The sequence below is a fragment of the Ictalurus punctatus genome, chromosome 1, assembly GCF_001660625.3.
Source record: "Ictalurus punctatus breed USDA103 chromosome 1, Coco_2.0, whole genome shotgun sequence".
Lineage (NCBI taxonomy): Eukaryota > Metazoa > Chordata > Actinopteri > Siluriformes > Ictaluridae > Ictalurus > Ictalurus punctatus.
Window position 1 is genome coordinate 32,790,017 of NC_030416.2, and position 21,369 is coordinate 32,811,385.

Genomic DNA, 21,369 nt, shown 5'->3' on the forward strand with positions numbered 1-21,369 from the left:
CGGGTAGCTGAACCTGCACTGGAATCTGCTTAGCATCAAGGACTGAAGCGGGCCAGACTCATCAAAATAGCATATCGCGACAAGCAGAAATCCCTGGACGCGCGTATTGACCTCTCCATTCATCTCGACCCCCTGCAGTGGAATTGTCAGCCCCCAGGTTTCACGTAGAACGCACTAACTGGCATAGGCCAGTGGAAGAGTAGGCCGATTGGTCAAGTACTCCATTCTCGAACAAGAAAGGAGGAGTAGGGCTAAATTGTGTTTCTATTGTGGCAGCAACCAACACTGAGTGTCTCAGTGCCTAGTGCATCCGGCCCAAAGACAGCCATTTCTCACAAAGAAGCGGGCTACACTCCGCCCACACACACCTTAGATGAGTCCCTACAAAAATGTGCCTCCTCAAACTTTCTCGCTTCCTTTTCACCTTGTCCTTCGCAGTTCAAGCTGCTCAGCTCAGTGTCGCAAATCATATCTCTAAACCCCTGCTGTGTTAACCACCTCTACTTACATCAAAAGTCCAGAGTCAACCCATCCCTGCCCTGTTGAGCTTGACGCTTTCGATTTGTTTGTATGTTGTTGTTTATTTTTTAAAGAAAGCATTCTCTGCAGTTTTACAGTATACTGTGCCATCAACATGGACACAGAGGGGGTGTGTGAGAGGCAACATGAGATAGACAGATAGCTATACTTTATTTACTCTGCAACTGTTAAAAGGGAGAGGAGCTAGCAGAGGATGGTTTCGATCCATCGACCTCTGGGTTATGGGCCCAGCACGCTTCCGCTGCGCCACTCTGCTTCACGGACACCCCAGATGGGACTCGAACCCACAATCCCTGGCTTAGGAGGCCAATGCCTTATCCGTTAGGCCACTGGGACACCGTCGGGGTCCATGCGGGGCTCTCTCGATAGCGGCTGAAGAAAATCTAGCGAGGGCGCGACAACGGCAGATAGCTATGCTCAGCGTGAAAATCACACAGTTGTCCACCACACCGACAACACCAATACCGATTATGGCGGCAACCAACCCCTTGGCTCTCCCGCTCATCGCTCGGCCGGGCAAATATTCAGGTGAACCTGCTCAGTGTACAGGCATTCTTCTACAGGACTCTCTATATTTCTACAAACAAGTCAGAGATTCAGAACAATTTAAGGTGGCACAGTTCATAAACCTGCTCATAGCCAAAGCACTGATCTGAGCAAGTGCAATGTGGAACCAGGGTGGAGAGCACATTCCCTCCTCTGACCGTTTCTTCAATCTGTTTCACCAACTGTTTGATCATGCTCCAGAGGCTAAAGGAAATCAGAGAAAAACTGTCACCCAGGGAAGTCGAGGAGCCAGCGAATATGCCCTGGAATCCAGATCCATTGCCTCTGCCAGCGGGTAGCTGAACCTGCACTGGAATCTGCTTAGCATCAAGGACTGAACCGGGCCAGACTCATCAAAATAGCATATCGCGACAAGCAGAAATCCCTGGACGCGCGTATTGACCTCTCCATTCATCTCGACCCCCTGCAGTGGAATTGTCAGCCCCCAGGTTTCACGTAGAACGCACTAACTGGCATAGGCCAGTGGAAGAGTAGGCCGATTGGTCAAGTACTCCATTCTCGAACAAGAAAGGAGGAGTAGGGCTAAATTGTGTTTCTATTGTGGCTGCAACCAACACTGAGTGTCTCCGTGCCTAGTGCATCCTGCCCAAAGACAGCCATTACTCACAAAGAAGCGGGCTACACTCCGGCCACACCCACCTTAGATGAGTCCCTACAAAAATGTGCCTCCTCAAACTTTCTCGCTTCCTTTTCACCTTGTCCTTCGCAGTTCAAGCTGCTCAGCTCAGTGTCGCAAATCTACAGGGCTCTCTATATTTCTACAAACAAGTCAGAGGTTCAGAACAATTTAAGGTGGCACAGTTCATTAACCTGCTCATAGCCATAGCACTGATCTGAGCAAGTGCAATGTGGAACCAGGGTGGAGAGCACATTCCCTCCTCTGACCGTTTCTTCAATCTGTTTCACCAACTGTTTGATCATGCTCCAGAGGCTAAAGGAAATCAGAGAAAAACTGTCACCCAGGGAAGTCGAGGAGCCAGCGAATATGCCCTGGAATCCAGATCCATTGCCTCTGCTAGCATGTAGCTGAACCTGCACTGGAATCTGCTTAGCATCAAGGACTGAACCGGGCCAGACTCATCAAAATAGCATATCGCGACAAGCAGAAATCCCTGGACGCGCGTATTGACCTCTCCATTCATATCGACCCCCTGCAGTGGAATTGTCAGCCCCCAGGTTTCACGTAGAACGCACTAACTGGCATAGGCCAGTGGAAGAGTAGGCCGATTGGTCAAGTACTCCATTCTAGAACAAGAAAGGAGGAGTAGGGCTAAATTGTGTTTCTATTGTGGCAGCAACCAACACTGAGTGTCTCAGTGCCTAGTGCATCCGGCCCAAAGACAGCCATTACTCACAAAGAAGCGGGCTACACTCCGCCCACACACACCTTAGATGAGTCCCTACAAAAATGTGCCTCCTCAAACTTTCTCGCTTCCTTTTCACCTTGTCCTTCGCAGTTCAAGCTGCTCAGCTCAGTGTCGCAAATCTACAGGGCTCTCTATATTTCTACAAACAAGTCAGAGGTTCAGAACAATTTAAGGTGGCACAGTTCATAAACCTGCTCATAGCCAAAGCACTGATCTGAGCAAGTGCAATGTGGAACCAGGGTGGAGAGCACATTCCCTCCTCTGACCGTTTCTTTAATCTGTTTCACCAACTGTTTGATCATGCTCCAGAGGCTAAGGGAAATCAGAGAAAAACTTTCACCCAGGGAAGTCGAGGAGCCAGCGAATATGCCCTGGAATCCTGATCCATTGCCTCTGCCAGCGGGTAGCTGAACCTGCACTGGAATCTGCTTAGCATCAAGGACTGAAGCGGGCCAGACTCATCAAAATAGCATATCGCGACAAGCAGAAATCCCTGGACGAGCGTATTGACCTCTCCATTCATCTCGACCCCCTGCAGTGGAATTGTCAGCCCCCAGGTTTCACGTAGAACGCACTAACTGGCATAGGCCAGTGGAAGAGTAGGCCGATTGGTCAAGTACTCCATTCTCGAACAAGAAAGGAGGAGTAGGGCTAAATTGTGTTTCTATTGTGGCTGCAACCAACACTGAGTGTCTCCGTGCCTAGTGCATCCTGCCCAAAGACAGCCATTACTCACAAAGAAGCGGGCTACACTCCGGCCACACCCACCTTAGATGAGTCCCTACAAAAATGTGCCTCCTCAAACTTTCTCGCTTCCTTTTCACCTTGTCCTTCGCAGTTCAAGCTGCTCAGCTCAGTGTCGCAAATCATATCTCTAAACCCCTGCTGTGTTAACCACCTCTACTTACATCAAAAGTCCAGAGTCAACCCATCCCTGCCCTGTTGAGCTTGACGCTTTCGATTTGTTTGTATGTTGTTGTTTATTTTTTAAAGAAAGCATTCTCTGCAGTTTTACAGTATACTGTGCCATCAACATGGACACAGAGGGGGTGTGTGAGAGGCAACATGAGATAGACAGATAGCTATACTTTATTTACTCTGCAACTGTTAAAAGGGAGAGGAGCTAGCAGAGGATGGTTTCGATCCATCGACCTCTGGGTTATGGGCCCAGCACGCTTCCGCTGCGCCACTCTGCTTCACGGACACCCCAGATAGGACTCGAACCCACAATCCCTGCCTTAGGAGGCCAATGCCTTATCCATTAGGCCACTGGGACACCGTCGGGGTCCATGCGGGGCTCTCTCGATAGCGGCTGAAGAAAATCTAGCGAGGGCGCGACAACGGCAGATAGCTATGCTCGGCGTGAAAATCACACAGTTGTTCACCACACCGACAACACCAATACCGATTATGGCGGCAACCAACCCCTTGGCTCTCCCGCTCATAGCTCGGCCGGGCAAATATTCAGGTGAACCTGCTCAGTGTACAGGCATTCTTCTACAGGACTCTCTATATTTCTACAAACAAGTCAGAGGTTCAGAACAATTTAAGGTGGCACAGTTCATAAACCTGCTCATAGCCAAAGCACTGATCTGAGCAAGTGCAATGTGGAACCAGGGTGGAGAGCACATTCCCTCCTCTGACCGTTTCTTCAATCTGTTTCACCAACTGTTTGATCATGCTCCAGAGGCTAAAGGAAATCAGAGAAAAACTGTCACCCAGGGAAGTCGAGGAGCCAGCGAATATGCCCTGGAATCCAGATCCATTGCCTCTGCCAGCGGGTAGCTGAACCTGCACTGGAATCTGCTTAGCATCAAGGACTGAACCGGGCCAGACTCATCAAAATAGCATATCGCGACAAGCAGAAATCCCTGGACGCGCGTATTGACCTCTCCATTCATCTCGACCCCCTGCAGTGGAGTTGTCAGCCCCCAGGTTTCACGTAGAACGCACTAACTGGCATAGGCCAGTGGAAGAGTAGGCCGATTGGTCAAGTACTCCATTCTCGAACAAGAAAGGAGGAGTAGGGCTAAATTGTGTTTCTATTGTGGCTGCAACCAACACTGAGTGTCTCCGTGCCTAGTGCATCCTGCCCAAAGACAGCCATTACTCACAAAGAAGCGGGCTACACTCCGGCCACACCCACCTTAGATGAGTCCCTACAAAAATGTGCCTCCTCAAACTTTCTCGCTTCCTTTTCACCTTGTCCTTCGCAGTTCAAGCTGCTCAGCTCAGTGTCGCAAATCTACAGGGCTCTCTATATTTCTACAAACAAGTCAGAGGTTCAGAACAATTTAAGGTGGCACAGTTCATTAACCTGCTCATAGCCATAGCACTGATCTGAGCAAGTGCAATGTGGAACCAGGGTGGAGAGCACATTCCCTCCTCTGACCGTTTCTTCAATCTGTTTCACCAACTGTTTGATCATGCTCCAGAGGCTAAAGGAAATCAGAGAAAAACTGTCACCCAGGGAAGTCGAGGAGCCAGCGAATATGCCCTGGAATCCAGATCCATTGCCTCTGCTAGCATGTAGCTGAACCTGCACTGGAATCTGCTTAGCATCAAGGACTGAACCGGGCCAGACTCATCAAAATAGCATATCGCGACAAGCAGAAATCCCTGGACGCGCGTATTGACCTCTCCATTCATATCGACCCCCTGCAGTGGAATTGTCAGCCCCCAGGTTTCACGTAGAACGCATTAACTGGCATAGGCCAGTGGAAGAGTAGGCCGATTGGTCAAGTACTCCATTCTAGAACAAGAAAGGAGGAGTAGGGCTAAATTGTGTTTCTATTGTGGCAGCAACCAACACTGAGTGTCTCAGTGCCTAGTGCATCCGGCCCAAAGACAGCCATTACTCACAAAGAAGCGGGCTACACTCCGCCCACACACACCTTAGATGAGTCCCTACAAAAATGTGCCTCCTCAAACTTTCTCGCTTCCTTTTCACCTTGTCCTTCGCAGTTCAAGCTGCTCAGCTCAGTGTCACAAATCTACAGGGCTCTCTATATTTCTACAAACAAGTCAGAGGTTCAGAACAATTTAAGGTGGCACAGTTCATAAACCTGCTCATAGCCAAAGCACTGATCTGAGCAAGGGCAATGTGGAACCAGGGTGGAGAGCACATTCCCTCCTCTGACCGTTTCTTTAATCTGTTTCACCAACTGTTTGATCATGCTCCAGAGGCTAAAGGAAATCAGAGAAAAACTTTCACCCAGGGAAGTCGAGGAGCCAGCGAATATGCCCTGGAATCCTGATCCATTGCCTCTGCCAGCGGGTAGCTGAACCTGCACTGGAATCTGCTTAGCATCAAGGACTGAAGCGGGCCAGACTCATCAAAATAGCATATCGCGACAAGCAGAAATCCCTGGACGCGCGTATTGACCTCTCCATTCATCTCGACCCCCTGCAGTGGAATTGTCAGCCCCCAGGTTTCACGTAGAACGCACTAACTGGCATAGGCCAGTGGAAGAGTAGGCCGATTGGTCAAGTACTCCATTCTCGAACAAGAAAGGAGGAGTAGGGCTAAATTGTGTTTCTATTGTGGCAGCAACCAACACTGAGTGTCTCAGTGCCTAGTGCATCCTGCCCAAAGACAGCCATTACTCACAAAGAAGCGGGCTACACTCCGGCCACACCCACCTTAGATGAGTCCCTACAAAAATGTGCCTCCTCAAACTTTCTCGCTTCCTTTTCACCTTGTCCTTCGCAGTTCAAGCTGCTCAGCTCAGTGTCGCAAATCATATCTCTAAACCCCTGCTGTGTTAACCACCTCTACTTACATCAAAAGTCCAGAGTCAACCCATCCCTGCCCTGTTGAGCTTGACGCTTTCGATTTGTTTGTATGTTGTTGTTTATTTTTTAAAGAAAGCATTCTCTGCAGTTTTACAGTATACTGTGCCATCAACATGGACACAGAGGGGGTGTGTGAGAGGCAACATGAGATAGACAGATAGCTATACTTTATTTACTCTGCAACTGTTAAAAGGGAGAGGAGCTAGCAGAGGATGGTTTCGATCCATCGACCTCTGGGTTATGGGCCCAGCACGCTTCCGCTGCGCCACTCTGCTTCACGGACACCCCAGATAGGACTCGAACCCACAATCCCTGCCTTAGGAGGCCAATGCCTTATCCATTAGGCCACTGGGACACCGTCGGGGTCCATGCGGGGCTCTCTCGATAGCGGCTGAAGAAAATCTAGCGAGGGCGCGACAACGGCAGATAGCTATGCTCGGCGTGAAAATCACACAGTTGTTCACCACACCAACAACACCAATACCGATTATGGCGGCAACCAACCCCTTGGCTCTCCCGCTCATAGCTCGGCCGGGCAAATATTCAGGTGAACCTGCTCAGTGTACAGGCATTCTTCTACAGGACTCTCTATATTTCTACAAACAAGTCAGAGGTTCAGAACAATTTAAGGTGGCACAGTTCATAAACCTGCTCATAGCCAAAGCACTGATCTGAGCAAGTGCAATGTGGAACCAGGGTGGAGAGCACATTCCCTCCTCTGACCGTTTCTTCAATCTGTTTCACCAACTGTTTGATCATGCTCCAGAGGCTAAAGGAAATCAGAGAAAAACTGTCACCCAGGGAAGTCGAGGAGCCAGCGAATATGCCCTGGAATCCAGATCCATTGCCTCTGCCAGCGGGTAGCTGAACCTGCACTGGAATCTGCTTACCATCAAGGACTGAACCGGGCCAGACTCATCAAAATAGCATATCGCGACAAGCAGAAATCCCTGGACGCGCGTATTGACCTCTCCATTCATCTCGACCCCCTGCAGTGGAATTGTCAGCCCCCAGGTTTCACGTAGAACGCACTAACTGGCATAGGCCAGTGGAAGAGTAGGCCGATTGGTCAAGTACTCCATTCTCGAACAAGAAAGGAGGAGTAGGGCTAAATTGTGTTTCTATTGTGGCTGCAACCAACACTGAGTGTCTCCGTGCCTAGTGCATCCTGCCCAAAGACAGCCATTACTCACAAAGAAGCGGGCTACACTCCGGCCACACCCACCTTAGATGAGTCCCTACAAAAATGTGCCTCCTCAAACTTTCTCGCTTCCTTTTCACCTTGTCCTTCGCAGTTCAAGCTGCTCAGCTCAGTGTCGCAAATCATATCTCTAAACCCCTGCTGTGTTAACCACCTCTACTTACATCAAAAGTCCAGAGTCAACCCATCCCTGCCCTGTTGACCTTGACGCTTTCGATTTGTTTGTATGTTGTTGTTTATTTTTTAAAGAAAGCATTCTCTGCAGTTTTACAGTATACTGTGCCATCAACATGGACACAGAGGGGGTGTGTGAGAGGCAACATGAGATAGACAGATAGCTATACTTTATTTACTCTGCAACTGTTAAAAGGGAGAGGAGCTAGCAGAGGATGGTTTCGATCCATCGACCTTTGGGTTATGGGCCCAGCACGCTTCCGCTGCGCCACTCTGCTTCACGGACACCCCAGACGGGACTCAAACGCACAATCCCTGGCTTAGGAGGCCAATGCCTTATCCATTAGGCCACTGGGACACCGTCGGGGTCCATGCGGGGCTCTCTCGATAGCGGCTGAAGAAAATCTAGCGAGGGCGTGACAACGGCAGATAGCTATGCTCGGCGTGAAAATCACACAGTTGTCCACCACACCGACAACACCTATACCGATTATGGCGGCAACCAACCCCTTGGCTCTCCCGCTCATCGCTCGGCCGGGCAAATATTCAGGTGAACCTGCTCAGTGTACAGGCATTCTTCTACAGGACTCTCTATATTTCTACAAACAAGTCAGAGGTTCAGAACAATTTAAGGTGGCACAGTTCATTAACCTGCTCATAGCCATAGCACTGATCTGAGCAAGTGCAATGTGGAACCAGGGTGGAGAGCACATTCCCTCCTCTGACCGTTTCTTCAATCTGTTTCACCAACTGTTTGATCATGCTCCAGAGGCTAAAGGAAATCAGAGAAAAACTGTCACCCAGGGAAGTCGAGGAGCCAGCGAATATGCCCTGGAATCCAGATCCATTGCCTCTGCTAGCATGTAGCTGAACCTGCACTGGAATCTGCTTAGCATCAAGGACTGAACCGGGCCAGACTCATCAAAATAGCATATCGCGACAAGCAGAAATCCCTGGACGCGCGTATTGACCTCTCCATTCATCTCGACCCCCTGCAGTGGAATTGTCAGCCCCCAGGTTTCACGTAGAACGCACTAACTGGCATAGGCCAGTGGAAGAGTAGGCCGATTGGTCAAGTACTCCATTCTCGAACAAGAAAGGAGGAGTAGGGCTAAATTGTGTTTCTATTGTGGCAGCAACCAACACTGAGTGTCTCAGTGCCTAGTGCATCCTGCCCAAAGACAGCCATTACTCACAAAGAAGCGGGCTACACTCCGGCCACACCCACCTTAGATGAGTCCCTACAAAAATGTGCCTCCTCAAACTTTCTCGCTTCCTTTTCACCTTGTCCTTCGCAGTTCCAGCTGCTCAGCTCAGTGTCGCAAATCTACAGGGCTCTCTATATTTCTACAAACAAGTCAGAGGTTCAGAACAATTTAAGGTGGCACAGTTCATAAACCTGCTCATAGCTAAAGCACTGATCTGAGCAAGTGCAATGTGGAACCAGGGTGGAGAGCACATTCCCTCCTCTGACCGTTTCTTCAATCTGTTTCACCAACTGTTTGATCATGCTCCAGAGGCTAAAGGAAATCAGAGAAAAACTGTCACCCAGGGAAGTCGAGGAGCCAGCGAATATGCCCTGGAATCCAGATCCATTGCCTCTTCCAGCGGGTAGCTGAACCTGCACTGGAATCTGCTTAGCATCAAGGACTGAAGAGGGCCAGACTCATCAAAATAGCATATCGCGACAAGCAGAAATCCCTGGACGCGCGTATTGACCTCTCCATTCATCTCGACCCCCTGCAGTGGAATTGTCAGCCCCCAGGTTTCACGTAGAACGCACTAACTGGCATAGGCCAGTGGAAGAGTAGGCCGATTGGTCAAGTACTCCATTCTCGAACAAGAAAGGAGGAGTAGGGCTAAATTGTGTTTCTATTGTGGCAGCAACCAACACTGAGTGTCTCAGTGCCAAGTGCATCCTGCCCAAAGACAGCCATTACTCACAAAGAAGCGGGCTACACTCCGGCCACACCCACCTTAGATGAGTCCCTACAAAAATGTGCCTCCTCAAACTTTCTCGCTTCCTTTTCACCTTGTCCTTCGCAGTTCCAGCTGCTCAGCTCAGTGTCGCAAATCTACAGGGCTCTCTATATTTCTACAAACAAGTCAGAGGTTCAGAACAATTTAAGGTGGCACAGTTCATAAACCTGCTCATAGCCAAAGCACTGATCTGAGCAAGTGCAATGTGGAACCAGGGTGGAGAGCACATTCCCTCCTCTGACCGTTTCTTCAATCTGTTTCACCAACTGTTTGATCATGCTCCAGAGGCTAAAGGAAATCAGAGAAAAACTTTCACCCAGGGAAGTCGAGGAGCCAGCGAATATGCCCTGGAATCCAGATCCATTGCCTCTGCCAGCGGGTAGCTGAACCTGCACTGGAATCTGCTTAGCATCAAGGACTGAAGCGGGCCAGACTCATCAAAATAGCATATCGCGACAAGCAGAAATCCCTGGACGCGCGTATTGACCTCTCCATTCATCTCGACCCCCTGCAGTGGAATTGTCAGCCCCCAGGTTTCACGTAGAACGCACTAACTGGCATAGGCCAGTGGAAGAGTAGGCCGATTGGTCAAGTACTCCATTCTCGAACAAGAAAGGAGGAGTAGGGCTAAATTGTGTTTCTATTGTGGCAGCAACCAACACTGAGTGTCTCAGTGCCAAGTGCATCCTGCCCAAAGACAGCCATTACTCACAAAGAAGCGGGCTACACTCCGGCCACACCCACCTTAGATGAGTCCCTACAAAAATGTGCCTCCTCAAACTTTCTCGCTTCCTTTTCACCTTGTCCTTCGCAGTTCAAGCTGCTCAGCTCAGTGTCGCAAATCATATCTCTAAACCCCTGCTGTGTTAACCACCTCTACTTACATCAAAAGTCCAGAGTCAACCCATCCCTGCCCTGTTGAGCTTGACGCTTTCGATTTGTTTGTATGTTGTTGTTTATTTTTTAAAGAAAGCATTCTCTGCAGTTTTACAGTATACTGTGCCATCAACATGGACACAGAGGGGGTGTGTGAGAGGCAACATGAGAAGATAGCTATACTTTATTTACTCTGCAACTGTTAAAAGGGAGAGGAGCTAGCAGAGGATGGTTTCGATCCATCGACCTCTGGGTTATGGGCCCAGCACGCTTCCGCTGCGCCACTCTGCTTCACGGACACCCCAGATGGGACTCGAACCCACAATCCCTGGCTTAGGAGGCCAATGCCTTATCCATTAGGCCACTGGGACACCGTCGGGGTCCATGCGGGGCTCTCTCGATAGCGGCTGAAGAAAATCTAGCGAGGGCACGACAACGGCAGATAGCTATGCTCGGCGTGAAAATCACACAGTTGTCCACCACACCGACAACACCAATACCGATTATGGCGGCAACCAACCCCTTGGCTCTCCCGCTCATCGCTCGGCCGGGCAAATATTCAGGTGAACCTGCTCAGTGTACAGGCATTCTTCTACAGGACTGTCTATATTTCTACAAACAAGTCAGAGATTCAGAACAATTTAAGGTGACACAGTTCATAAACCTGCTCATAGCGAAAGCACTGATCTGAGCAATGCAATGTGGAACCAGGGTGGAGAGCACATTCCCTCCTCTCACCGTTTCTTCAATCTGTTTCACCAACTGTTTGATCATGCTCCAGAGGCTAAAGGAAATCAGAGAAAAACTGTCACCCAGGGAAGTCGAGGAGCCAGCGAATATGCCCTGGAATCCAGATGCATTGCCTCTGCCAGCGGGTAGCTGAACCTGCACTGGAATCTGCTTAGCATCAAGGACTGAACCGGGCCAGACTCATCAAAATAGCATATCGCGACAAGCAGAAATCCCTGGACGCGCGTATTGACCTCTCCATTCATCTCGACCCCCTGCAGTGGAATTGTCAGCCCCCAGGTTTCACGTAGAACGCACTAACTGGCATAGGCCAGTGGAAGAGTAGGCCGATTGGTCAAGTACTCCATTCTCGAACAAGAAAGGAGGAGTAGGGCTAAATTGTGTTTCTATTGTGGCTGCAACCAACACTGAGTGTCTCAGTGCCTAGTGCATCCTGCCCAAAGACAGCCATTACTCACAAAGAAGCGGGCTACACTCCGGCCACACCCACCTTAGATGAGTCCCTACAAAAATGTGCCTCCTCAAACTTTCTCGCTTCCTTTTCACCTTGTCCTTCGCAGTTCAAGCTGCTCAGCTCAGTGTCGCAAATCATATCTCTAAACCCCTGCTGTGTTAACCACCTCTACTTACATCAAAAGTCCAGAGTCAACCCATCCCTGCCCTGTTGAGCTTGACGCTTTCGATTTGTTTGTATGTTGTTGTTTATTTTTTAAAGAAAGCATTCTCTGCAGTTTTACAGTATACTGTGCCATCAACATGGACACAGAGGGGGTGTGTGAGAGGCAACATGAGATAGACAGATAGCTATACTTTATTTACTCTGCAACTGTTAAAAGGGAGAGGAGCTAGCAGAGGATGGTTTCGATCCATCGACCTCTGGGTTATGGGCCCAGCACGCTTCCGCTGCGCCACTCTGCTTCACGGACACCCCAGATGGGACTCGAACCCACAATCCCTGGCTTAGGAGGCCAATGCCTTATCCATTAGGCCACTGGGACACCGTCGGGGTCCATGCGGGGCTCTCTCGATAGCGGCTGAAGAAAATCTAGCGAGGGCGCGACAACGGCAGATAGCTATGCTCGGCGTGAAAATCACACAGTTGTTCACCACACCGACAACACCAATACCGATTATGGCGGCAACCAACCCCTTGGCTCTCCCGCTCATCGCTCGGCCGGGCAAATATTCAGGTGAACCTGCTCAGTGTACAGGCATTCTTCTACAGGACTCTCTATATTTCTACAAACAAGTCAGAGGTTCAGAACAATTTAAGGTGGCACAGTTCATAAACCTGCTCATAGCCAAAGCACTGATCTGAGCAAGTGCAATGTGGAACCAGGGTGGAGAGCACATTCCCTCCTCTGACCGTTTCTTCAATCTGTTTCACCAACTGTTTGATCATGCTCCAGAGGCTAAAGGAAATCAGAGAAAAACTGTCACCCAGGGAAGTCGAGGAGCCAGCGAATATGCCCTGGAATCCAGATCCATTGCCTCTGCCAGCGGGTAGCTGAACCTGCACTGGAATCTGCTTAGCATCAAGGACTGAACTGGGCCAGACTCATCAAAATAGCATATCGCGACAAGCAGAAATCCCTGGACGCGCGTATTGACCTCTCCATTCATCTCGACCCCCTGCAGTGGAGTTGTCAGCCCCCAGGTTTCACGTAGAACGCACTAACTGGCATAGGCCAGTGGAAGAGTAGGCCGATTGGTCAAGTACTCCATTCTCGAACAAGAAAGGAGGAGTAGGGCTAAATTGTGTTTCTATTGTGGCTGCAACCAACACTGAGTGTCTCCGTGCCTAGTGCATCCTGCCCAAAGACAGCCATTACTCACAAAGAAGCGGGCTACACTCCGGCCACACCCACCTTAGATGAGTCCCTACAAAAATGTGCCTCCTCAAACTTTCTCGCTTCCTTTTCACCTTGTCCTTCGCAGTTCAAGCTGCTCAGCTCAGTGTCGCAAATCTACAGGGCTCTCTATATTTCTACAAACAAGTCAGAGGTTCAGAACAATTTAAGGTGGCACAGTTCATTAACCTGCTCATAGCCATAGCACTGATCTGAGCAAGTGCAATGTGGAACCAGGGTGGAGAGCACATTCCCTCCTCTGACCGTTTCTTCAATCTGTTTCACCAACTGTTTGATCATGCTCCAGAGGCTAAAGGAAATCAGAGAAAAACTGTCACCCAGGGAAGTCGAGGAGCCAGCGAATATGCCCTGGAATCCAGATCCATTGCCTCTGCTAGCATGTAGCTGAACCTGCACTGGAATCTGCTTAGCATCAAGGACTGAACCGGGCCAGACTCATCAAAATAGCATATCGCGACAAGCAGAAATCCCTGGACGCGCGTATTGACCTCTCCATTCATATCGACCCCCTGCAGTGGAATTGTCAGCCCCCAGGTTTCACGTAGAACGCATTAACTGGCATAGGCCAGTGGAAGAGTAGGCCGATTGGTCAAGTACTCCATTCTAGAACAAGAAAGGAGGAGTAGGGCTAAATTGTGTTTCTATTGTGGCAGCAACCAACACTGAGTGTCTCAGTGCCTAGTGCATCCGGCCCAAAGACAGCCATTACTCACAAAGAAGCGGGCTACACTCCGCCCACACACACCTTAGATGAGTCCCTACAAAAATGTGCCTCCTCAAACTTTCTCGCTTCCTTTTCACCTTGTCCTTCGCAGTTCAAGCTGCTCAGCTCAGTGTCACAAATCTACAGGGCTCTCTATATTTCTACAAACAAGTCAGAGGTTCAGAACAATTTAAGGTGGCACAGTTCATAAACCTGCTCATAGCCAAAGCACTGATCTGAGCAAGGGCAATGTGGAACCAGGGTGGAGAGCACATTCCCTCCTCTGACCGTTTCTTTAATCTGTTTCACCAACTGTTTGATCATGCTCCAGAGGCTAAAGGAAATCAGAGAAAAACTTTCACCCAGGGAAGTCGAGGAGCCAGCGAATATGCCCTGGAATCCTGATCCATTGCCTCTGCCAGCGGGTAGCTGAACCTGCACTGGAATCTGCTTAGCATCAAGGACTGAAGCGGGCCAGACTCATCAAAATAGCATATCGCGACAAGCAGAAATCCCTGGACGCGCGTATTGACCTCTCCATTCATCTCGACCCCCTGCAGTGGAATTGTCAGCCCCCAGGTTTCACGTAGAACGCACTAACTGGCATAGGCCAGTGGAAGAGTAGGCCGATTGGTCAAGTACTCCATTCTCGAACAAGAAAGGAGGAGTAGGGCTAAATTGTGTTTCTATTGTGGCAGCAACCAACACTGAGTGTCTCAGTGCCTAGTGCATCCTGCCCAAAGACAGCCATTACTCACAAAGAAGCGGGCTACACTCCGGCCACACCCACCTTAGATGAGTCCCTACAAAAATGTGCCTCCTCAAACTTTCTCGCTTCCTTTTCACCTTGTCCTTCGCAGTTCAAGCTGCTCAGCTCAGTGTCGCAAATCATATCTCTAAACCCCTGCTGTGTTAACCACCTCTACTTACATCAAAAGTCCAGAGTCAACCCATCCCTGCCCTGTTGAGCTTGACGCTTTCGATTTGTTTGTATGTTGTTGTTTATTTTTTAAAGAAAGCATTCTCTGCAGTTTTACAGTATACTGTGCCATCAACATGGACACAGAGGGGGTGTGTGAGAGGCAACATGAGATAGACAGATAGCTATACTTTATTTACTCTGCAACTGTTAAAAGGGAGAGGAGCTAGCAGAGGATGGTTTCGATCCATCGACCTCTGGGTTATGGGCCCAGCACGCTTCCGCTGCGCCACTCTGCTTCACGGACACCCCAGATAGGACTCGAACCCACAATCCCTGCCTTAGGAGGCCAATGCCTTATCCATTAGGCCACTGGGACACCGTCGGGGTCCATGCGGGGCTCTCTCGATAGCGGCTGAAGAAAATCTAGCGAGGGCGCGACAACGGCAGATAGCTATGCTCGGCGTGAAAATCACACAGTTGTTCACCACACCAACAACACCAATACCGATTATGGCGGCAACCAACCCCTTGGCTCTCCCGCTCATAGCTCGGCCGGGCAAATATTCAGGTGAACCTGCTCAGTGTACAGGCATTCTTCTACAGGACTCTCTATATTTCTACAAACAAGTCAGAGGTTCAGAACAATTTAAGGTGGCACAGTTCATAAACCTGCTCATAGCCAAAGCACTGATCTGAGCAAGTGCAATGTGGAACCAGGGTGGAGAGCACATTCCCTCCTCTGACCGTTTCTTCAATCTGTTTCACCAACTGTTTGATCATGCTCCAGAGGCTAAAGGAAATCAGAGAAAAACTGTCACCCAGGGAAGTCGAGGAGCCAGCGAATATGCCCTGGAATCCAGATCCATTGCCTCTGCCAGCGGGTAGCTGAACCTGCACTGGAATCTGCTTACCATCAAGGACTGAACCGGGCCAGACTCATCAAAATAGCATATCGCGACAAGCAGAAATCCCTGGACGCGCGTATTGACCTCTCCATTCATCTCGACCCCCTGCAGTGGAATTGTCAGCCCCCAGGTTTCACGTAGAACGCACTAACTGGCATAGGCCAGTGGAAGAGTAGGCCGATTGGTCAAGTACTCCATTCTCGAACAAGAAAGGAGGAGTAGGGCTAAATTGTGTTTCTATTGTGGCTGCAACCAACACTGAGTGTCTCCGTGCCTAGTGCATCCTGCCCAAAGACAGCCATTACTCACAAAGAAGCGGGCTACACTCCGGCCACACCCACCTTAGATGAGTCCCTACAAAAATGTGCCTCCTCAAACTTTCTCGCTTCCTTTTCACCTTGTCCTTCGCAGTTCAAGCTGCTCAGCTCAGTGTCGCAAATCATATCTCTAAACCCCTGCTGTGTTAACCACCTCTACTTACATCAAAAGTCCAGAGTCAACCCATCCCTGCCCTGTTGACCTTGACGCTTTCGATTTGTTTGTATGTTGTTGTTTATTTTTTAAAGAAAGCATTCTCTGCAGTTTTACAGTATACTGTGCCATCAACATGGACACAGAGGGGGTGTGTGAGAGGCAACATGAGATAGACAGATAGCTATACTTTATTTACTCTGCAACTGTTAAAAGGGAGAGGAGCTAGCAGAGGATGGTTTCGATCCATCGACCTTTGGGTTATGGGCCCAGCACGCTTCCGCTGCGCCACTCTGCTTCACGGACACCCCAGATGGGACTCAAACGCACAATCCCTGGCTTAGGAGGCCAATGCCTTATCCATTAGGCCACTGGGACACCGTCGGGGTCCATGCGGGGCTCTCTCGATAGCGGCTGAAGAAAATCTAGCGAGGGCGTGACAACGGCAGATAGCTATGCTCGGCGTGAAAATCACACAGTTGTCCACCACACCGACAACACCTATACCGATTATGGCGGCAACCAACCCCTTGGCTCTCCCGCTCATCGCTCGGCCGGGCAAATATTCAGGTGAACCTGCTCAGTGTACAGGCATTCTTCTACAGGACTCTCTATATTTCTACAAACAAGTCAGAGGTTCAGAACAATTTAAGGTGGCACAGTTCATTAACCTGCTCATAGCCATAGCACTGATCTGAGCAAGTGCAATGTGGAACCAGGGTGGAGAGCACATTCCCTCCTCTGACCGTTTCTTCAATCTGTTTCACCAACTGTTTGATCATGCTCCAGAGGCTAAAGGAAATCAGAGAAAAACTGTCACCCAGGGAAGTCGAGGAGCCAGCGAATATGCCCTGGAATCCAGATCCATTGCCTCTGCTAGCATGTAGCTGAACCTGCACTGGAATCTGCTTAGCATCAAGGACTGAACCGGGCCAGACTCATCAAAATAGCATATCGCGACAAGCAGAAATCCCTGGACGCGCGTATTGACCTCTCCATTCATCTCGACCCCCTGCAGTGGAATTGTCAGCCCCCAGGTTTCACGTAGAACGCACTAACTGGCATAGGCCAGTGGAAGAGTAGGCCGATTGGTCAAGTACTCCATTCTCGAACAAGAAAGGAGGAGTAGGGCTAAATTGTGTTTCTATTGTGGCAGCAACCAACACTGAGTGTCTCAGTGCCTAGTGCATCCTGCCCAAAGACAGCCATTACTCACAAAGAAGCGGGCTACACTCCGGCCACACCCACCTTAGATGAGTCCCTACAAAAATGTGCCTCCTCAAACTTTCTCGCTTCCTTTTCACCTTGTCCTTCGCAGTTCCAGCTGCTCAGCTCAGTGTCGCAAATCTACAGGGCTCTCTATATTTCTACAAACAAGTCAGAGGTTCAGAACAATTTAAGGTGGCACAGTTCATAAACCTGCTCATAGCTAAAGCACTGATCTGAGCAAGTGCAATGTGGAACCAGGGTGGAGAGCACATTCCCTCCTCTGACCGTTTCTTCAATCTGTTTCACCAACTGTTTGATCATGCTCCAGAGGCTAAAGGAAATCAGAGAAAAACTGTCACCCAGGGAAGTCGAGGAGCCAGCGAATATGCCCTGGAATCCAGATCCATTGCCTCTTCCAGCGGGTAGCTGAACCTGCACTGGAATCTGCTTAGCATCAAGGACTGAAGAGGGCCAGACTCATCAAAATAGCATATCGCGACAAGCAGAAATCCCTGGACGCGCGTATTGACCTCTCCATTCATCTCGACCCCCTGCAGTGGAATTGTCAGCCCCCAGGTTTCACGTAGAACGCACTAACTGGCATAGGCCAGTGGAAGAGTAGGCCGATTGGTCAAGTACTCCATTCTCGAACAAGAAAGGAGGAGTAGGGCTAAATTGTGTTTCTATTGTGGCAGCAACCAACACTGAGTGTCTCAGTGCCAAGTGCATCCTGCCCAAAGACAGCCATTACTCACAAAGAAGCGGGCTACACTCCGGCCACACCCACCTTAGATGAGTCCCTACAAAAATGTGCCTCCTCAAACTTTCTCGCTTCCTTTTCACCTTGTCCTTCGCAGTTCCAGCTGCTCAGCTCAGTGTCGCAAATCTACAGGGCTCTCTATATTTCTACAAACAAGTCAGAGGTTCAGAACAATTTAAGGTGGCACAGTTCATAAACCTGCTCATAGCCAAAGCACTGATCTGAGCAAGTGCAATGTGGAACCAGGGTGGAGAGCACATTCCCTCCTCTGACCGTTTCTTCAATCTGTTTCACCAACTGTTTGATCATGCTCCAGAGGCTAAAGGAAATCAGAGAAAAACTTTCACCCAGGGAAGTCGAGGAGCCAGCGAATATGCCCTGGAATCCAGATCCATTGCCTCTGCCAGCGGGTAGCTGAACCTGCACTGGAATCTGCTTAGCATCAAGGACTGAAGCGGGCCAGACTCATCAAAATAGCATATCGCGACAAGCAGAAATCCCTGGACGCGCGTATTGACCTCTCCATTCATCTCGACCCCCTGCAGTGGAATTGTCAGCCCCCAGGTTTCACGTAGAACGCACTAACTGGCATAGGCCAGTGGAAGAGTAGGCCGATTGGTCAAGTACTCCATTCTCGAACAAGAAAGGAGGAGTAGGGCTAAATTGTGTTTCTATTGTGGCAGCAACCAACACTGAGTGTCTCAGTGCCAAGTGCATCCTGCCCAAAGACAGCCATTACTCACAAAGAAGCGGGCTACACTCCGGCCACACCCACCTTAGATGAGTCCCTACAAAAATGTGCCTCCTCAAACTTTCTCGCTTCCTTTTCACCTTGTCCTTCGCAGTTCAAGCTGCTCAGCTCAGTGTCGCAAATCATATCTCTAAACCCCTGCTGTGTTAACCACCTCTACTTACATCAAAAGTCCAGAGTCAACCCATCCCTGCCCTGTTGAGCTTGACGCTTTCGATTTGTTTGTATGTTGTTGTTTATTTTTTAAAGAAAGCATTCTCTGCAGTTTTACAGTATACTGTGCCATCAACATGGACACAGAGGGGGTGTGTGAGAGGCAACATGAGAAGATAGCTATACTTTATTTACTCTGCAACTGTTAAAAGGGAGAGGAGCTAGCAGAGGATGGTTTCGATCCATCGACCTCTGGGTTATGGGCCCAGCACGCTTCCGCTGCGCCACTCTGCTTCACGGACACCCCAGATGGGACTCGAACCCACAATCCCTGGCTTAGGAGGCCAATGCCTTATCCATTAGGCCACTGGGACACCGTCGGGGTCCATGCGGGGCTCTCTCGATAGCGGCTGAAGAAAATCTAGCGAGGGCACGACAACGGCAGATAGCTATGCTCGGCGTGAAAATCACACAGTTGTCCACCACACCGACAACACCAATACCGATTATGGCGGCAACCAACCCCTTGGCTCTCCCGCTCATCGCTCGGCCGGGCAAATATTCAGGTGAACCTGCTCAGTGTACAGGCATTCTTCTACAGGACTGTCTATATTTCTACAAACAAGTCAGAGATTCAGAACAATTTAAGGTGACACAGTTCATAAACCTGCTCATAGCGAAAGCACTGATCTGAGCAATGCAATGTGGAACCAGGGTGGAGAGCACATTCCCTCCTCTCACCGTTTCTTCAATCTGTTTCACCAACTGTTTGATCATGCTCCAGAGGCTAAAGGAAATCAGAGAAAAACTGTCACCCAGGGAAGTCGAGGAGCCAGCGAATATGCCCTGGAATCCAGATGCATTGCCTCTGCCAGCGGGTAGCTGAACCTGCACTGGAATCTGCTTAGCATCAAGGACTGAACCGGGCCAGACTCATCAAAATAGCATATCGCGACAAGCAGAAATCCCTGGACGCGCGTATTGACCTCTCCATTCATCTCGACCCCCTGCAGTGGAATTGTCAGCCCCCAGGTTTCACGTAGAACGCACTAACTGGCATAGGCCAGTGGAAGAGTAGGCCGATTGGTCAAGTACTCCATTCTCGAACAAGAAAGGAGGAGTAGGGCTAAATTGTGTTTCTATTGTGGCTGCAACCAACACTGAGTGTCTCAGTGCCTAGTGCATCCTGCCCAAAGACAGCCATTACTCACAAAGAAGCGGGCTACACTCCGGCCACACCCACCTTAGATGAGTCCCTACAAAAATGTGCCTCCTCAAACTTTCTCGCTTCCTTTTCACCTTGTCCTTCGCAGTTCAAGCTGCTCAGCTCAGTGTCGCAAATCATATCTCTAAACCCCTGCTGTGTTAACCACCTCTACTTACATCAAAAGTCCAGAGTCAACCCATCCCTGCCCTGTTGAGCTTGACGCTTTCGATTTGTTTGTATGTTGTTGTTTATTTTTTAAAGAAAGCATTCTCTGCAGTTTTACAGTATACTGTGCCATCAACATGGACACAGAGGGGGTGTGTGAGAGGCAACATGAGATAGACAGATAGCTATACTTTATTTACTCTGCAACTGTTAAAAGGGAGAGGAGCTAGCAGAGGATGGTTTCGATCCATCGACCTCTGGGTTATGGGCCCAGCACGCTTCCGCTGCGCCACTCTGCTTCACGGACACCCCAGATGGGACTCGAACCCACAATCCCTGGCTTAGGAGGCCAATGCCTTATCCATTAGGCCACTGGGACACCGTCGGGGTCCATGCGGGGCTCTCTCGATAGCGGCTGAAGAAAATCTAGCGAGGGCGCGACAACGGCAGATAGCTATGCTCGGCGTGAAAATCACACAGTTGTTCACCACACCGACAACACCAATACCGATTATGGCGGCAACCAACCCCTTGGCTCTCCCGCTCATCGCTCGGCCGGGCAAATATTCAGGTGAACCTGCTCAGTGTACAGGCATTCTTCTACAGGACTCTCTATATTTCTACAAACAAGTCAGAGGTTCAGAACAATTTAAGGTGGCACAGTTCATAAACCTGCTCATAGCCAAAGCACTGATCTGAGCAAGTGCAATGTGGAACCAGGGTGGAGAGCACATTCCCTCCTCTGACCGTTTCTTCAATCTGTTTCACCAACTGTTTGATCATGCTCCAGAGGCTAAAGGAAATCAGAGAAAAACTGTCACCCAGGGAAGTCGAGGAGCCAGCGAATATGCCCTGGAATCCAGATCCATTGCCTCTGCCAGCGGGTAGCTGAACCTGCACTGGAATCTGCTTAGCATCAAGGACTGAACCGGGCCAGACTCATCAAAATAGCATATCGCGACAAGCAGAAATCCCTGGACGCGCGTATTGACCTCTCCATTC

At 49.7% G+C, this 21,369-nt stretch overlaps 13 non-coding genes across 13 annotated transcripts; all 13 read right to left on the reverse strand.

Annotated features, from left to right (window-relative positions):
• Nucleotides 1-724: 724 nt before the first annotated feature.
• Nucleotides 725-796, reverse strand: trnam-cau (transfer RNA methionine (anticodon CAU)). Its single transcript has one exon. It is a non-coding gene; the product is annotated as a tRNA-Met (tRNA).
• A 7-nt stretch (nucleotides 797-803) lies between these two features.
• trnar-ccu (transfer RNA arginine (anticodon CCU)) lies at nucleotides 804-876 on the reverse strand. Its single transcript has one exon. It is a non-coding gene; the product is annotated as a tRNA-Arg (tRNA).
• Nucleotides 877-3,598: 2,722 nt separating this feature from the next.
• On the reverse strand, nucleotides 3,599-3,670 carry trnam-cau (transfer RNA methionine (anticodon CAU)). The gene has a single exon. It is a non-coding gene; the product is annotated as a tRNA-Met (tRNA).
• A 2,802-nt stretch (nucleotides 3,671-6,472) lies between these two features.
• trnam-cau (transfer RNA methionine (anticodon CAU)) lies at nucleotides 6,473-6,544 on the reverse strand. The gene has a single exon. It is a non-coding gene; the product is annotated as a tRNA-Met (tRNA).
• A 4,175-nt stretch (nucleotides 6,545-10,719) lies between these two features.
• On the reverse strand, nucleotides 10,720-10,791 carry trnam-cau (transfer RNA methionine (anticodon CAU)). Its single transcript has one exon. It is a non-coding gene; the product is annotated as a tRNA-Met (tRNA).
• Nucleotides 10,792-10,798: 7 nt separating this feature from the next.
• trnar-ccu (transfer RNA arginine (anticodon CCU)) lies at nucleotides 10,799-10,871 on the reverse strand. Its single transcript has one exon. It is a non-coding gene; the product is annotated as a tRNA-Arg (tRNA).
• A 1,225-nt stretch (nucleotides 10,872-12,096) lies between these two features.
• Nucleotides 12,097-12,168, reverse strand: trnam-cau (transfer RNA methionine (anticodon CAU)). Its single transcript has one exon. It is a non-coding gene; the product is annotated as a tRNA-Met (tRNA).
• A 7-nt stretch (nucleotides 12,169-12,175) lies between these two features.
• Nucleotides 12,176-12,248, reverse strand: trnar-ccu (transfer RNA arginine (anticodon CCU)). The gene has a single exon. It is a non-coding gene; the product is annotated as a tRNA-Arg (tRNA).
• A 2,722-nt stretch (nucleotides 12,249-14,970) lies between these two features.
• On the reverse strand, nucleotides 14,971-15,042 carry trnam-cau (transfer RNA methionine (anticodon CAU)). Its single transcript has one exon. It is a non-coding gene; the product is annotated as a tRNA-Met (tRNA).
• A 4,175-nt stretch (nucleotides 15,043-19,217) lies between these two features.
• On the reverse strand, nucleotides 19,218-19,289 carry trnam-cau (transfer RNA methionine (anticodon CAU)). Its single transcript has one exon. It is a non-coding gene; the product is annotated as a tRNA-Met (tRNA).
• A 7-nt stretch (nucleotides 19,290-19,296) lies between these two features.
• Nucleotides 19,297-19,369, reverse strand: trnar-ccu (transfer RNA arginine (anticodon CCU)). The gene has a single exon. It is a non-coding gene; the product is annotated as a tRNA-Arg (tRNA).
• A 1,225-nt stretch (nucleotides 19,370-20,594) lies between these two features.
• On the reverse strand, nucleotides 20,595-20,666 carry trnam-cau (transfer RNA methionine (anticodon CAU)). The gene has a single exon. It is a non-coding gene; the product is annotated as a tRNA-Met (tRNA).
• Nucleotides 20,667-20,673: 7 nt separating this feature from the next.
• Nucleotides 20,674-20,746, reverse strand: trnar-ccu (transfer RNA arginine (anticodon CCU)). The gene has a single exon. It is a non-coding gene; the product is annotated as a tRNA-Arg (tRNA).
• Nucleotides 20,747-21,369: the final 623 nt, after the last annotated feature.